This window comes from Cryptomeria japonica, chromosome 1 (genome assembly GCF_030272615.1).
Source record: "Cryptomeria japonica chromosome 1, Sugi_1.0, whole genome shotgun sequence".
In the NCBI taxonomy this organism is placed as follows: Eukaryota; Viridiplantae; Streptophyta; class Pinopsida; order Cupressales; family Cupressaceae; genus Cryptomeria; species Cryptomeria japonica.
In genome coordinates, this window is record NC_081405.1 from 230,815,510 (window position 1) to 230,834,150 (window position 18,641).

Consider the following 18,641-nt stretch of genomic DNA (forward strand, 5'->3'; position numbering starts at 1 on the left):
GGAATACTGAAAGCAATGCAAGCTTTGAAATTTAAAAGTTGACTCGATTTCATGGAAAAATTCAAATTTGAAAGCGGAAATCAAAGTTGTTGCAATTAAACACTTAATTTCAAAAGTCACAAACTACAAAAATTTGAATAAAGCACTGAAATTTCGAATGAATGCCAACACACTTTTCAGATTTAAGACTGTAAGAAACACAATTTTAACACAAATTTCACTTCCAACAATTTTTGAATGATTATAAGCCTTAATCCAAGCAATCAGTAGACCAACTTTGACTTTAATTTTGAAAGTGTTATAATTGATGAAATCAGCCAAGATTCTGGATTTTAGCAGAAAAACACAGTAAGATCTAGCTCCCGAAATTTCAGGAAAAATGTCGGGGTCGATGGCGCTCAGGGTGCACACGGTCCTCGCAACTTTTTTCAAAATTTTCAAGGATGAGAGATATTGTGATTTTGTTGCGGAATCCAAAGTTACAGCCGGTTTAGAGGTGTTTAGATCAGTGAAATCATCGGTCAAAGGTTGAATCAAGAGGGTTTTAAAAATTAGGGTTTTGACACTTAACCACTTAATTTTCAGAATTAAAGCACAAATATGAATTGACAATTTGCAATAGAAGGGTAGATTTGAAACAAGCATTAACAATTAAACATTTCACAAGCTCAATTACTAAAAAGAAAATTTAGGGTTTTCATGCCATTAACCTCTAAAACTTGCCAAAAGATCAAACATGGAAATGTAATTAAGGAATCCAATTTTTCAGATCTAATCATGAATAATCAGAATTAGGATGTTCACGTCGGGTTCACCAAAATGTAAAGCGGAAAATCGAACCCTAGGTGTTCCCCTACTCCAAAGAGAGAGAAAGGAGGTCACTAGGGTTGACGGTTTTCACTTAGGAGAGACTTTACATTCAAAAGAGGGGTTGAAACCCACAAGATCCAATCCCACACAATGCAAGACTGGATTCTAAATGAGTTTCAAGGGTTGAGACATCAAGGGTACCCTCTTTCGTAAAGAATGTAGATAGAATGATTAAACTAGGAATGTATGTAAAAGTAAGAAAGATTCGCTTGTAGACAGAGTAGGGACACGGGATGAAGCTACGGACTTGGAATTAGCAGTAAAATGTCGAGACGATGCTGTCCTGCAAATTTGAGCGAAAGTTGACGGGACGATGGCGCCCGGAGTGCACACGGTCCTCCGAAAAATCCGCGAAACTAAGGCGGATCTGTTCGTCTCTGCACAAGGATTCCAGATCTTCAATTACAGCCACGTACCTGTAATCTACACACAGAAAAGAGAGGACGATTGGGGGGTTAGGGATTAGGGGGTTTGCCTTTAGGTCAAACCCCGGTTTTGGAATTAACCAAGAAATGAGAATGCTGTAAATGTAAGTGTTTGTAATGTAATCAAGTACTGATACCTTGTTGTAAGAATGTTTGTATTCTTACATGCGAAGGTGTAATGATGGTGTATGTTATATGTTGTAGGTGATCTCCTCTTCAATGGTTGAATCTTTGTCTTGAATGCAACACCTAGCCTTGAATGGAGACTTAGAATACTCAATTGCTTGAAGGAATGCTTGAATGCTTGAATGTTTGAATGTTTGCCTATTGCTTCTGCGTCTTGCACGCATATATTTTTCCTCTTCCTTTTGGGAGAGGAAATGTAGTTTATATACTTGATAATTAGGGTTAGGAGACTAATTTTTCCGACCTTAGGCCGACCTAGGAACATTATTTTCCAAATTGCAAACTTAAAGACTCGATGCCCAACAAGAGACCGGGCCCAAAATAGGGCCAGGGACCAGGGCGCTGGGTGCCATGGTCCTGAGGGACCAGGGTGCTCGGCGCCCTGGTCCCACCTCCTGGGACAGCAGGGTGCAAGGAGGATCAGGCCAAGGTGCAGAAAGATGCAGTTTTTGATGTCGCAAGCAGGTTTCAGGGTCTCCATTCAGGCTCAATGTTGCACCGCCATCGTGAAGACCCAAATGCAGTCGAAATTGCAAGTGTCGCAATTTTAGGACGCTACAGGAATATCCATGATATTTTGGCAAATTTGATATAATGGGGTGCATTTAATGCACAAATGGATGCCATTTTGGGATTGTTTGAATTTATTGTATATGGGCTTAGTGGATAGGTATTGTTGATTCCCAGCTTGTTGCATCTTGAGTGGAGAATCTTTTAGGGTGAAACCCTGATTAGGGTTTGCATGTTTCCATGGCTCAAGGCCGATATAAAGTGGTGACCCCCCTCATTTGTAAGAGAGGAGAGATTGTTTTAAGAGATTGTTGCTTAGAGTTTTTGAAGCAAACACTTAATACATTGTTCGATTGCTGGTGTGTTCTTGTGTTGTTTCGAAGCTTGCATGTTCTTGCTCTCTTCATTTAAAGTATATTTGCTTTATGTTGTTAGAAGAACTTGATTTGATAGGTTTGCTTGTTGCAGAGTCCGAGCTTATACTTTTTGTGTGCAGCTGATTGTTGCATACTTTGCAAAGTTAGCTTGAGCCTATTATATGTGTATGCTTAATTGCGATTATCAGTGACGATTGTTCGACTTGATGGTCTCCATTGGTGATTTGGAAAACCTCTACACACCCTCTAAAGATTGCATCGCCTTCGCGTAGTTGTGCTCTGCTAGCAAAACGAAGCGTGGTTTGATTTTGCATGAGTGATCCCGTCTCCTTGTTCTTAGGATTAAGTTAGTCTTAGTTTAGTTTCTTAAACCCTCGCCTTGTTTACTTTCAGTATATTTCAAAATCGAAAAGTCTCGCAAAAACATTGTTTTCAAAGCTAAATCATTCGTATTAAATCCTTGAACTTGCCCAAATTTGTTATCCTGTTCAAGTGACTGCGTAAGGTCCCTTGGGTTATTAGCAAACTCATCAACTAAATGAGTCACATCCAGGCTTAAAGGAACCTTGGAGTTAGCCATTTGAACTTTCTTGCAATCTTAGCATACGGTATAACTTTGATCAAGAGAGAATAGAGTGAACATTGGTAAACTTTATTTTGTGTTAGACATAGTCCTAAAAAACAAGTCAACAATAATGAAGGCCGAGGATTTATTTGTGGTAGGATCATGTCCAGGTGAGTAGGAAGCAGACCCCAACTCTCTTTACCGAGTAATCCATAATCCTGCGGGCCCACCTCAGGTTGATGGCGAAAAGGTAACATGGTACCAACAGTATGGGGGACGATATATAGACGGACGCTACAAGGGAGTGGGACCGGCACCACTGCTTGATAAAACTTGGGACCTGGAATATGTAGGTATGTGTTCCTCGGAGGAATGCTACAAAAGGCCACCGTACGTGTGCGCATGGTTACATGGCTCTGAGATCAATGTGAGACCTAAGGGAGATTCCATTGGGGTGAAAAGGAAAATGCAGGATCTGGAGGATGAGGATGATGTTGAAGAGGGACCAAGCAAAAAGCTAAAGAAAGAGGGAGTTGGCAATAGGGTAAAACTGAGGAAAGGGGTGAAACGTTTGGCACAAAAAGCTAAGTTGCACAAACAAAAGAAGACAGTAAGAGCTTTGAAAGAAGAGGTGGTACAATCTTGGGCACAGAAAAGCAACATAAAAAGCATTCGGAGGAATCAAATTGACAAGTACCACGGTAGATTGAAGGTATGAAGGCTAAAATTAAAAAGTTCTTGCCAAGTTAAAATATTAAAAGAATATTTTAGAAGAAGAATATCGAAAATACAAAAAGCAAGGCAAGTATTAAAAATTAAAGGGAAAGGGTTAGGAAATATTAAAAAATTAAAACAAATGGGAAATAATATAAAGTTAGGAAAAGGAAAATTACATGTGGTGGAAAAAAGAATATTTAAAAAAAAATTGAAGACATATGCCCTTACCCTAAAATTGGAGAAATTTTATAAATGCTTCTACCTAGCCAATTCAAGCATATCGAACAGGCCAAAAGTTTTAAGCGAAGCGATAGGTGAGGTGGAGAGTGCACGAGCGAAGTCAGGTTCGTAGGGAACCGTACGAACAAGGGAAGCAGAATTATACGGACCCGTACAAGGAGCAGAGGAGGGCGTACGGACTTGGCAAAAGCAAATTCGACTAACTGAAGGCCTACGAAGAGAATTGGATTTGCCATACAAGCCCTTACGGAAGTTGGATGACAGTGATTGGGGGTTGTACGAGTTCGTACAGACGACTCAGTCTCACAAGGAAAATCCGTACATCCCCGTACACTCAGACGACATCCCTGAGATGGTGCACAACAAGAAAATTTCGTATGGCACCGTGCACACAGGCGAAGAGAGGAGTTCGTATGGCTTTTTACGGAGAGTAGAAAGGCGGATAATTTTTTCGTACAAACAACAAAAGTGTGGAGCGAATCTTCGTACGTCTCTGTAGGGGCAGCATTAGATAGGGAAGGGTTGTCGGTGACGGATAGGTGGGCGCCATACAAACAAGTTGGCAAAGCAATGTGTATGGAAGTCGCTAAGCAAAACAATATGTACCAATTTCCGTATGGAGGGGAAGCCACCTGGCGAGAATTTTGCGGAAGGGAAAATGGTTGCAGTAATGGTTTTGACAAGACAAGTGTACATCCGGCGGGAGATTTGTACGAAGAAAAAATACCCAGGCTTATAAAAATTGATTGAATTATGCCAAGAATCAGTTTTGGAGACCCGAAGAACAAAAGCAAACCGATTCAGGTAGGAACCATGGCCACACCAGGAAGCAGTAAAGGAAAGAAGGTTTGAGTGCGAGTGTAGAGGGATGAGCCGGTGACTATTCATTCATTGACATGGGAAGGTTTGAAGGGCAGCGATTGCAGAGCATGGTGGGACGATACAGATGACTCCAATGTCATCAAGACAAACTTAAAGAGAGCGAGTGTCGATAAAATTTTGTTGATGCCCGTATTCAACATTAAAGATTTTGAACTTGTGTTGAAGGGGATGGCGGCGGGTTATGATAGGCACACGCAAAGGTCAATAGTGAAGTACGACGACTGCCACATTACCATCTCCTTCTTTGCCAAGGAGTTCGCCAGGTTATTTGGGATTCCAAACCAGGGAAGCCCAGTGATGAAGAGGAAGATGACCTTGGAACAGAAACAACAGTTGGTCCATCTAGTTTGTCGCGGGGATTTGACACAAGAAGAACTGGACAACATTTAGAAGTCTGGAAGTAGCCGTGGTGTGAAACGAACATTCTTGGCCAATTCGGAATGGCATTGCATCATGGACATTATCAAGAGCAGACTGACGGGAGTAAGCAGAGAATCGGATATCGCTCTATGGATGTTGTACTTGATGAATGGGTTGCGGAATGACATCGTGTATAATTGGGCATCTTTTCTGTGTGAGCGCATCCAAGAATGTCTAGGGTTGTGTTGACGTGTATTTTGTACACAATCAAACACATAATAAAATACCTAAGGGTACCTTATCCTCTCTTGAATAAAGCCTCTGATTGCTGAAGATATCGCGAAAAAGGATCAATCAGGATGACTCCAAGGTTCTTGTATGTAGGGTCTCTACGTGTGGATAAGCTCTCTGTGGTATGATGTGATTTGCTGGAATCACAAGGGGACTTACATTTGATGATTGAGCGTCTGATCTGCTTTGAATATTGCTGGAACATAGGCTCTTACTGGCTTTGACTTGAAAAAAAGGAAAAAAGATGAGGGCGAAGAGAGGATCTAATCCTAATACTAAGAATGTAGGAGCAATGATTGATCTTTGATGAAACTCTAACTAGGTCTTGCTTTGACATCGCAGGACCATCTCCACAAGGCTAGTGCGATCTTCGAAGGGAAGCTTTATGATGTTCAAATCATCACTGCAGGCATAGACACCATCAGGTTGATGCATATCAATGAAGAAGCGACAATTGAAGTTAAGCTTAAGCTGAACGATTCCAGTTGACTACACAAGGCAAGTCTACAATCAACAAACTGCTAGTAGTATGGATATGCGAATTTCACCATCAATCAAGCATATTTCTTCCACTCATCTAATAACATGAAATCAAATATGAGAAGTATAAAGACCATGCAAATTGTCGAATTGACCCATAAATTTCACCATTTCTTCAATGAAGTTACAAGTCTTTTACAACAACCTCTTGGCAACAATCTTTGCCTTCTCTCTCTACTCTACTCTAATTGCTATTCTAATCACCTTCTAACTACTTTCTATCTTCTAACTGCTTCAACTATTTACATACTATCTCTAATTGCCTTTACAAAATGAAGAGTCGGGGTTTATATAGTGCCCTCAATACAATTCGATGGCTAAGATCAATTCGAGATCAATGGCCAAGATTTTACAATGAAAACCCTAATTAGGGTTTGTTACAACCATTACATAACATTTAATGCTTGACCAATGATAAAATTGTATTGCTTGGACACATGTCCTCTCTGAAAAAATCGACCAATGGATAGCCGGGGTAGGTACATCGGAGTTCGTGCCACCTTCCATGAGTTAGGTACATTGAATCTGGAAATGCTGAGGTGGACCACACTGACTGGAGAAGTGATGACTAGGATGCCACCTTGCCTGACACTTGTAACTTGGTAAATATTCAACTTGGTGTTGTTGAGAAGCTAGCTTTAATTAATTCATCTGGAACTATTTGCTTCTTCAACGAACCCTTGTTCTGACTTCTTGTGTCCTTGATTTGCAGGATGATGATGTACCTCGCCTTGGAATGCTGGATTTGGAAGAGGTCACCCTTGATGACGTTAGTCTAAATAAGATCGTCCTTGTCGATGCTAGGCTGGATCGAAGAAGGTCGTCCTTGTCCTTGCTTGATCGTCCTTGATCTGGCTTGATTTTCCTTGAGGAGAGTCTTCCAACTCGTAGACCTTTCCAGCTTGGAGTCGCCATCTTGATACCTACACAACATTTCAAAATTAGTAATATATCTTGAAATCTAAAAATTAAACTTTAAAAGGAAGATTCAAGATTTTAATTAGGAAACTTCATGATAAATCTTGAGTTATCATTTCCTAATTTAGGATTTTCAAAGCAAAATTTAAATCTTCAAAAAAAAAAAAAGGTGTCAAGGTGATTACGCCATACCTTCACTTGGGAATTAATTCTAAAAAATAGATGAATTTTGGCTGGGCAAAGTGTAGATCAAAGGTCTCCCTTGGATAAAATGCACCTTGTAATTGTCTTCTCCAAATCGCATGCAAAGGATGATTGAATGATGTTTTAAAATGCCATATCACACCCCCTTTATATAAGCGCTTACCTCCTTAATTACCTCAAGGCCGACTTTTGGAAATAAGGCAAAATAAAAACAAATTTTAAAACAAAATCAAGGCCGACTTTTTTTAAAATATGGAAAATAAAACCCAAGCGCCCCAATTTATTTATTTAAAATAATAATTAATTAATTTAATGCCTTCGTATTTAATAGTTTCGATTTTTAAAGGCAAAATTAATTAATTAAATGTCTTGTGCGCACTTATTAAATGCCCATTTTATCGAAATTTAGCATTTGAAATAATTTGAAAATGATGTTAGCGCCAAAACATGGGAGATGTAAGGGGTACAAACCACATCGCTCTGGTCCCTGGGAGAGGGACAGGAGCGATCTAGCATTTTGCTCTTGAATTTCTCCCCTTTTACGTTCAAAACCACTTCCTCTACGTTGAAACTGGCATCTTCATTGGGAATCTTGAATTTGATCGATTCAATGTTGTAGATGAATGCCTCTTAAGATCATTATCGCCATGGTCCCTTGGTGAGGGACAGGAGCGAACTTTGAATTCTAGCTCAAATTTGTCATCTTCTAACCTTAACTCTTTGTTCATCACCTTTCAAATGATGTTTCGGATCTTGTGTACCCTTGCTTTGATGTGATCTAGGAAAAAAAATGATTGATTTTATGATTATCGCCTTGGTCCTTGACTGAAGGACAGGAGCGATTTTGCTTCTTTGCTCAAGTTAGTCACTTTTTGACGTTTGGTTCCTTGCTTATCATCTTCCCAAAGACATTCTTGACCTTGTGCGATCTTGCCTTGACGTGGTTTCTGAAAGAAATGACCAGTCTAGTGAATATCGCCCTGGTCCTTGACTGGAGGACAGGAGCGAACTTTAGTCTATGGTGCAAATCCTTCATCATATTGATATCAAATTGTCTTCAAGGCGTAAAATGATGCCCTTTATTCCTTCTTGAACGTTTGAAACGAAAGTGGCCTTCAAAGTTTAAGCATATTTGACTATTTCGCTCTGGTCCCTAGGAGAGGGACAGGAGCGAACTTTCACTTGTAGGCTTGTTCGTGCTTTGCCAACCTTCAAACTTGTTTTCAACGGACTCATTATGCTCCCCTTCATTCATCTTCGACATGAAACTCACTTTAACTTCGTGGGAAATTTGCCTAAGGAAGAAATCGCTCTGGTCCCTTGGAGAGGGACAGGAGCGAACTTGGGCATTTCCATCACTTTTGCGGTCTTTGACACTTTACTTTCTCTTCGAGGCGTTCCAAACATCATTGCCCCCTTGTACCTTGGTCTAGATTCATCAAAAATCGGAAGGGAAGGCAAAATAACTAAGATTTCGCCCTGGTCCTTGACTGAAGGACAGGAGCGAACTTGCATTTGTAGGCTCAATCATTCTTTGCCAATACTTAAAACTATCTTCAACGGATCCGCCATGCTCCCCTTCACTCATCCTTGACATGGAATTTGCTTCATCTTGGCAAGAAACTTGTCTAAGGAAGAAATCGCTCTGGTCCCTGGGAGAGGGACAGGAGCGCCTAGGACAAAATAGGCTTCACTGGCGTCTTGCACTCTTCAAAATTATATTCAATGGATTCGTTACGCTTCCTTTGCTTGTCTCAAACTTAACACTCACTTGATCTTTGCCCAAAACTTGTTTTATAAGGAAAATCGCTCTAGTCCCTAGGAGAGGGACGGGAGCTATCACTAAAATTTGCCCTGGTCCCTGGCAGAGGGACAGGAGCGATTTTGCTTCTAGGGCCAATTTTCCTCATTATGGTACTTTCAAGTTATATTCAACTGATAAGATGTACTTCCTTTGTTCTTCTCAAATCGCGAAATCATTCAAATCTTTCAAGGACAAGGCAATTTTGGATTTCAAGCTCCGGTCCTTCAGTGAGGGACATGAGCGATTTTTGTCCTTGAGGGCAAAAGTTCAACTTTTTATTGCAAACAACTCAATCCTGGCGCTCTATCATGTTGCTTTCACCTTCCATTACGTCCTTGATGCTTCAATTTGATCAAAATGAGGTCAAAATGGTCTAAGTGAGTCATTTCGCCCTGGTCCTTGACTGAAGGACAGGAGCGATTTGGCCTAAAACTCCAAAGATTTGCCATTTTCGAATCTCAAAATCTTTCAAAACCTCCAATTCGCGTTCAATTGCATCTCCTGGCAACCTTGCACAAGACAAATGAAATAAATTAATAACCAGGATGCATAAAAATATCATTTTCGCCCTGGTCCCTGACTGAGGGACAGGAGCGAACTTGCTTCCACAGGCCAAAATATCAAGTTTTTAAGACTTCAGTCACTTCACAAGGCAAAATTAGGCCATTTCCAATGCCTGGGATCAATTATCAAAATTTCCAAAATTTGGTCAAAATCACTCAAACAAAAATTCACAATTCCATCATCAACACTTAGGCAAAATTTGGACTTGCATTCAAAATTCCGACTGAACCTAGACAGACTTACTTGACCCCTTGACAATTCTCCTTACTTCAAAATTGCATCCTACGAGAGGAAGCTCAACAATCTCTCAAAAAAAGGACTGGATTCGGGCTTGAAAACATTAAAACGGAAACCCTAAGGCTTAACCCTAATCCAGATGACTGACTCACCTACTCAAAACCCTAAAAGCAGAGAGAGAAACAGGCAAAACCGAGCAAAAAGAAGAGGGGGTCCCCATTTTAATGGGGCGATGTGTGAAATGGTCACAACAGGTTGCAACACAAGGTTTTCTATATGTCACACCATGCTATTGCCATGTTTCTAGAAGCCATTCGCCCAAGGATGCCAACAGAGAAGAGGGGGGGGGGGTTACAGCAACTTCCCAGAGTGGAGCCGTGTAACCCACCAATTCTTTAATTGGGCTGACTTAGACACCATGGTTGCTGGCGAGGAGCCCTAGAGGAAGAGATGGCGACAAGATGTGGGCAGTCACCCAATGCAGTAAGTGGGGCCAGTGAGGACGATGCTCTTGAGGTATCCTCATCGGATGGAGAAAGTGCAGAAGAAGAGGAGACGTTCTGTGTGGTTCTAGCCGTGGTACGAGGAGCAACTAACATTGAAGTGGTGGCAAAAAAACCATTGGCTGAGGGTGTGGCAAGGTAGGATAGAGCAACACGGAGGAAGAAGTAACGTCGACAAATAACCCTCCTACTCCAATAGACAAAGGCCAGGGTAGTCAACCAGCACCACGAGGGGAAGGGTGGACCAAGGAGGTGCTGCAGGAGGTAATTGATGTGGTGACTCCTCGCCTGGAGGCAGCAACACAGTTGAGTCCTGCACGTACCTACATTAGGAGGAAACTATAGACTCATGGCTTTTGGAGACCCTCGATGTACGGGTGGAGGAATTATAGGAGCTGCCACCTTCGTCTGCTGGTATTGGCGGAATCAGAGGCATCCACAAGATGCCATCTGGTGGACTACATTTGGAGGAGGGGATCGTCATACTCATCAAAAGACATTGGAGCACACCGAGGAGAGAGAGGAACAAGTACTTCCTCTCCTCAGGGAGAGGAATTGGTGCTTCAATTGGAGAAGCCGAATCCAGCGGATCCATTCGACACTATGTAGCATTGCGTGTTCCAACTGGGAGAAGTGGCCAAATTCCTGAGTGATCTTGGCCATATTGTAAAAGAGGTCGAGATCGGACATGATCCCCGAGTTGCTAAAGTGGATGAACGACTTTTATCTTTTGTGAAGGATGATTACGAGAGAATTTTTCCCCTGTTTCACTACCAAAGGATGGCCAAAGTCTGAGACTCTAGAAATGATTAATGAATGGATGACTACTTTGATAGTGACTGAAGCACATGACATTTATGACTCTTTGCGTGGAATTGAGATTACATTCGGGGACTTGGTCCTGACGTACCCCAAGACAATAGTGGTTAGGATGGAAGCCATGATAGCACAACAGGATCAAGTCGTACGAGAGGTAGAGGGTGCTAGAAAGACATTGGCTCATCACATTTAGAAGAGCCGAGAGAAGTTGGCTTAGGAGCCCTCATGAGGTACATTCTTGGAGGAGTCTGTGTCCAAGCACATTAAGGAGTAGGAGGTGAGTGGCAAGGAGAAGGTCGAGTTGGTGGCGAGATTGGAAGCTAACCTAGCACAAAAGGAGAAGCAGTTGCAGGGACAGGGGGAGGAGCTATAGAAAGCTCACAATAAGGTGATTGAGGCTGCCCATATGGTTAAGATGGCAAGAGAACAGGAACTGGTGGCCCATGCAGCGTCTTCAACACCTCTAGTAGTGGGTAGGCACTTCCCAGTCGTCAGTTTTGCCAGGGACGCCTTCTCATCCCTCCCAGCATTAGTTTTTAGATTTGATCAACTTCCATTTTGTTCAGTTGTCTGGAAGACGGCCACTTTTTTGGCGGGGCTGATGTTAGGCATAAAATAGAATAATACTTTTTGTTATGCTTTATTATATTAGTTAGTTGGCCATGTGGGTTCCCGTAGGAGTAGTTGTCTGTTATGATGGTTGGTATGTCGGCCAACCGCCAAGTACTATTTATATTGCAGTGTAAGGGAACCTAGGCAATGATAATCATGTACTGAATTTTCTAGATACAATAAAAGACATCATTCTGGCCTATGTGAATTCTGTATATTCGGTGAATTGCTGTTTAAATGTTATCTGTATATTTCCATTCTGTTGCTTTGTAATTCAAACTGACACCGTAGGAAGCAAACACTTATCTATCTACTCATCCATTTCATGAATATATAAATAAAAGAAAGATGAAACATATTCAAACATATTCATTCATATCTATCTATAAATTTAGACTTAAGATTACTCATTCACAAAAGGAAGCAATAAAATATCAATGTTTGGCCTTTTGCACATTTGCATTATTTAAATTAAAACTAATTGTTTGAAGGAGGGATATAACAAAGAAATTCATAGGCCAAAAGTGGAAGGGTCAATAATTGATGAAATAATTATACATTACGTTGAGTAGTGAGCTCTTCCTCAACAGATTCAAAATGAGCTGTCCCTTAATTAGTTCATGAATCATAAGAGATCTACAAGTGGGACTAAACAAGAACAAAGGCCCCAAAATCAACAAAGGGACTACTAGAATGCCTTGGGAAAACTAATCCTTTCCCCATTTGATGGAAGTGGAAAGAGCACAACTCATGCATGGATTCAAAAGTTGGATGCTTGTCCCTGAGACCTATGGCAGAGGATGAGTCCATTAAATTTGTAGCTCTTTATCTTGAAGGAATCTTCTATGAGTGGTGTTACCATGGGTTAGTTACTCAAGGCCACACTCATAAACTCATATGATGAGTTTAGTAAGAAATTGATTTAGAGGTTTGACAGAAAGGACCTAGAGGTGCATTTTAGTGAGTTGGCCCAACTCAATCAGTATGGAACTATTGAAACTTACATTTTTGATTGCCAAAATTTGTTATCATCCCTAATGTTATAGAAAGAAGATTGGTTATGTTGTTCATAGAAGGATTGACAGAGACTCTAAGGGGCTTGGTCACTTTGAGCCTTCATCTCTACAAGAGTAATTAAGAGGGCTCTAGCTCTTGAATCTACTCTTCCTTAGAACAAGTTTCAAAAGAAGAGCTTTCCATCCAAAAGACCATTTTAGAAAACTTGAATCAGCCAAAGAATTAACCACTTAATTAAGATGAAGAGGCCAAAAATGAATTGAGAAGGAAAACGTTATACTTCACAAATGTAAGACAACTCCTTTGTTTCTCCATTTAAGGACAACTATGAATCTTAAGTGAATCCAACATATATTTGACTGGGAATAAATCTTTCATCTCTGAAGCTAAATACCTTTAAGGTTTTAGTCCTAGGGTTTGAAGTTGAATGAACTCCCAGTCCAAACTTTGCAATTTTAAGAAATAAAATGCCAAAGATTTGAAAGTGGACTCCTTTATTCCTGTTGGCAAGAAATATGAACAATTTAGACACAATCAAGCAAATCCTATTGCATCTTACCACAAGGAGTTCATTGAGCACAAGATTCAAAAGATACCATCTAGGATATGAATAGGATAGATGGGTCATGTCCCATACTCTAGATATTAGGATAATGAAAAATGTAAATGATAGGGTGTGAGTATGTATAATGAGTGTATATGATAGGAATATATGATGCAAAGATAGATTAATGTGGAAGAGTATAGACAAAGATATGTGATGTATAAGGAGATATAAGGATATGTGAATGTACACAATTGATACAAATAAGAGAAATATATTGGAGTTGTAAATATGTTGTGTTATTTGATATTCTTAATGTTCTATTAAATAATTAGTCTTCTATCCTTATCTTATCCTTTCTCTATTTGTATGACTAAGTTTGGGGTATAGACTACAGTACTCAAAAAGTGCTTGGGGCATATAACTTTAGTGTGTGTTTCCCATATTTCTTGCTAACATTGGTTGCCTGTCGGGACCTTGGGTAGGTTGTATAAAGGATAGTAGGGAAACTCTCAAATTGAAATTTTTTTAATCGGATATAAGAAAATAGAGAAGAATTCAAAGGATACAAAAATCTGCAACATTGTCCTCTTGACATCTACTTAGTGAGAGGGGCTTAGGCATGAAGGGGATGAAGAATGGAAAGGGGGAGGAATTCCGAAGGGAATCTTGGAAGAGATGTAACCAATAGAACATTTATTGAATAACGACCATGAGAAATAATAAAGGATTAATGTAATCGCAAATCAAACACAGCCATGGCAAAAGGAGATAAGGAAAACACAAGAGATTAAGGAGAAAATTGAATTTGAAAGAAAAGTGAACACCCCTGGCCCAAATGGTGAAGAGAGAAGACAAAGATAGTTTGTTGAAAGAGAGGAAGACATGCCAGAAGGATGGAGACTGCAAAAAAAGATGAGAGTTGAGCATGCCAAGGTGGTGTTGTGAAGGAGAAGAGAAAAGAAAACATAGAAGAAGATTGGAAAACCCTGAAAAAATCGGATTCATTTTGGGAAAAAGGGCAATTACTAACCAGTTTAAATGAGAACATTGATGAATATGGAAGAATTAGGAGGTTGTGTTAGTGGATAGTAGTAGCACATAGGCTTCACACCTACCGCGACATTCCAAAAGTCCTAAAGTCAGATTGGCTCTGTTAAACCTAATGGTAAACTTTGATGATAGATTCATAGAATTCTTGAAGACTTCGGAGAAGGTCCTATTTGTCCAAGAAGAATATTTAGAAGAATTAGCCAAGAGGAGTATAAGAAAATTAAGAGGAGAGGAAGTAGAAAAAGAAGAGAAAATGAAGATTAATCTGGGTAAAGAATTATGGTCATTAACAAATGAAATGTTGTTAACAAACAAAAGATGACGAGATGTTTTCAAAAGTCAACCCATAGACCATAACCCATCCTCTAAGACATATACGAGTAGAAGGATTTTGGTAGAAGAGATACTATAGAGTAAAGAGACAAAAGAGAAATAAGAGAAAGAGGTTGATTGGGAAGAGATGCATGGAAAAGATTATTTTGATATAAATTAGGAAGAAACAAGGCTAGAGAACAGAACCCCTGTGTAGTACTGTTGTGACGTATTCACACATCGCCCCATTGCAAATGGGGACCCCTACTTTTTTTGCTTTCTGGGGTTCGCTTTCTAGGTGTTTAGGGTTTGTCTGTTAGCCTTTGCATTTTGAGTGTCGCCAGGGGATCAATAGGATGGTAGGCTTTGCTTGAGCGAGGTGAGTCTTTCGGGCCCCAGAATAAGGGTTTCTTTGAGAGTCTTCTTTAGGGCCTGGTTTTGCTCTTGTTGCTAATTGTGTCTTGCTTTGTGAGTGGGTATCATTCTTGAAGGTCTGAGTTAGGTCGAGTTGGTGAGTGATGAAGTTTGGAATGTCATCCTGATCTTCAAATGCCCTGAAATTTGGCTAAGTTTGGAATGCCCTGATCCTGAAATTTGGCTAAGTCTGGAATGTCTTGATCCTGGAATTTGACTAAGTCTGGAAAACTGAAGAATCCTCCAAAAACTAGATTTTGCAATATAACTCCTAGAGGTCCGAAACCACTCTCAAACATCCTGAAAGTATATATGGAATATAACTTAAAGTATAAGAACTTTCTTCTTTCTTATACTTAAATGTTATATTCCATAAAATGATCTTGATGGAGAGTTCAAAAAGTCAAATTTCGCTCCTGACCCTTCCAAAGGGTCCAGAGCGAAATTCTCCATAAGACATTCTACTTTGACCAAAACCTAGAACTAACGCATTCCTAGGCTTGAATGAAGGCAAAAGCACTTGTTTGAATGAAGAAATGCGAAAAAATGAAGTCAGGATCATGACCTAAGGTGAATTTCGCTCTTGACCCTTCCAAAGGGTCTAGAGCAAAATTCATATTTCCTCTATTTTTCTCCTTAGCTTGACCAAGTTTGTAGACTTTTGAGGCATAATTGAGAAGGTTTGATGCAACTTTGCCTTGGAGAGGAGATTTTAGACCTTGGGATGATGGATTCTAGCCTGGGAGGTGAATTTCGCTCCTAACCCTTCCAAAGGGTCCAGAGCAAAAATCCTTATAACTCTTGTTTTCTTCCTCATTTTGGCTAGGCGTTGGCTTGATGGGAGATGAATGGGTATGTTTTTGCCTTGAGAGGGAGTTTGATTGATTTTGAAGAACAAGATTTTGGCCTAAAGGAGAATTTCGCTCCTGACCCTTCCAAAGGGTCCAGAGCAAAATTCATCATAAACTTCATTTGCTAACTTGTTTGACCTTGAAAGCTTCTTCCTCAGGTGGAAAATGATCTAAGTTTGCTTCTTGAAGTGGTTTGGAGTTTGAAAAGTGAGTAATCTGGCCTAGAATGAGATTTTCACTCCTGACCCTTCCAAAGGGTCCAGAGCGAAAATCCTCCTAAGGCTCATTTCCTCCGTAGTTTGACCAAATTTTGAGTTGCAAGGCATCTTGAAGGGAAGTGTGGACATGTTTGGACTTTGGAAATGTTTGAAAGCCTTGAAAAAATGAAGGATTCTAGTCAAGAAGGTGAATTTCGCTCTTGACCCTTCCAAAGGGTCCAGAGCAAAATTCCTTACAAGCCTATTCTTTTGACCTTGTTTTGGCTTAAGACCTTATCCCTTGGGTGAAGGATGATATTTGGTTACCTCTTGAGGTGATTTTGAGTTGGAAAAAGGAAGAATCAAGCCCAAATCATGATTTTCGCTCCTGACCCTTCCAAAGGGTCCAGAGAGAAAATCCTCCTAGACCTCATTTCCTTCCCTATTTGACCAAATTGTGATGTCCAAAGCATGTTGAAAGGGGAAATAGACATGATCTTGCCATTTAAGTGTTTGATAGCATTGAGGAATGAAGATTTTAGCCAAGAAAGGAAATTTCGCTCCTGACCCTTCCAAAGTGTCCAGGGCGAAATTCCTTACAAGCCTACTTTTTTGACCTTTCTTAGGCTTAAAACCTTGTTCCTAGGGAAAAGAGAGATGAGATTTTACCTTGCAATGTAGTTTCAAGTTGAAAGAGTGATGATTTTTGGTCAAGAATGAGATTTTCGCTCCTGACCCTTCCAAAGGGTCCAGAGCGAATTTTCTCAAAGCCTCTCTTTGCTATTAACTTTGTGCTAGATCAAGTGTGGGCTAAGGTAAAATCAAGAAGGAGATGTCCTTAGGAATGACTCCAAATTGCCAATGATTATCAAGATTGAAGGAATTGAGCCAAATGAAGAAATTCGCTCCTGACCCTTCCAAAGGGTCCAGGGCGAAAACTCTTCAATCACCTATTTTCCCTTGCAAAATTAAGTCAAACTTGGGTTGGATGAGAGGAGAAAAGTGTTTTCTTGCCTTTTTGAAGTTGGTTAAGGTTGAAAGATGGAAGAATAAGCCTAAAACAAGAATTTCGCTCCTGACCCTTCCAAAGGGTCTTGAGCGAAATTCTAAAATCCATCTATTCCTCTCATATTTATGCCAAGCCAGGCCTAGACAAAGATGGTAGAGGTCCTTGTGATTGCCCTTGAATGGATTTTTGTCTCGAAAAATGATGATATTGGGCTAGGGGAAGAAATTCGCTCCTAACCCTTCCAAAGGGTCCAGAGCGAAAATCTTAAAATCACCTATTTTCCTTGCAAATCTAGTCAAACGTTAGGTTTTCATGACTTGGATGGGTGCGAGGAGACATGCTCTTGCCTTTTGAAGTTAATTGATGTTGAAAAATGATGGAAATTAGCCCAAACCAAGGATTTCGCTCCTGACCCTTCCAAAGGGTCCAGAGCGAAAATCCTAAGATCACCTACTTTCTTTGCAAGACAAGTTAAAATTTTGATATCTATAGCCTAGACAGGAGTGAGGCAATGTGTCCTTAGTCTTGGAGGTGAATTGAAGTTGAAAGGATGGAGGAACATGCTCAAAACTTGAAAATCCCTCCTGACCCTTCCAAAGGGTCCAGAGCGACAAACACTAAAACCATCGTTTCCTCCAAATTTTGTGCTAAGTCAGGCCTAGACTAGGATGAGAGAAGCTATTTGGAATGCCTTGAAAAGATGTTTATCCACCAAAGATGCAAATTTTGAGCTAAAATTGGAATTTCGCTCCTGACCCTTCCAAAGGGTCCAGAGCGAAATTTTGGATGGGTCCTGTCCCTGGCTAGGTTTCGAGCAAATTTCACCTTTTGGCCTTGTGAAGATCAAACCAATGTTGCCAAGTTGGGAAGTGGATTCAATGTAGGGGAGTCTAGATGAATTGAAGTGAAGGAGATGAGAAGAATTTGAGCCAGGAATGCAAAATTCGCTCCTGACCCTTCCAGAGGGTCCAGGGCGAAATTCCTAAGATCACCTACCCTCTTTGCAAGACAAGTTGAAATTTTGATATCATGTTTATCCACCAAAGATGCAAATTTTGAGCTAAAATTGGAATTTCGCTCCTGACCCTTCCAAAGGGTCCAGAGCGAAATTTTGGATGGGTCTTGTCCTTGGCTAGGTTTTGAGCAAATTTCGTAATGTCCCCATTTTAGCAAACTTGGATTTTGTGAGATTAACCTATTATCCTGACCCTCGTAGGCTAATGTGTTGGATAGAGGGTCTTTTGAGGATTGGTATCATCTCCAGTGTTCAGAGTGCTTCAGTTTGGTCTTCGTTTGGCATCATTCAGACATCATTTGCTCTACTTCCTATTTTTAGTAAGTCTTGGGATGTTAGAGATGAACCCTTGCTATTTTTAGTAAAGGGGGTATGGTCATATGCAGCTTCATCATGTCAGCTCCCAGTTCAGACGGCGTTCAAAAATGTTGAATATTAATGGAGATATTAATGTTTATTTAGTTTAAATAAACATTAATGTTTTGAGCTTATATTATTAAGTTATAATATAATTTTATATTATAACTTAAGTAAGGGTCCAAGTATCATTAAAGGGGACCATTTAATTAATTAATTGTGGCTCTTTTACCGAGGTGAAATATTAA

The 18,641-nt window shown here is 40.2% G+C and overlaps 1 protein-coding gene across 1 annotated transcript in view; it reads left to right on the forward strand.

Moving 5' to 3' along the window:
• LOC131035339 (mitotic spindle checkpoint protein MAD1) overlaps positions 1–18,641 on the forward strand; it is a 301,909-nt gene that overhangs the window by 245,486 nt on the left and 37,782 nt on the right. The window lies entirely within an intron of this gene.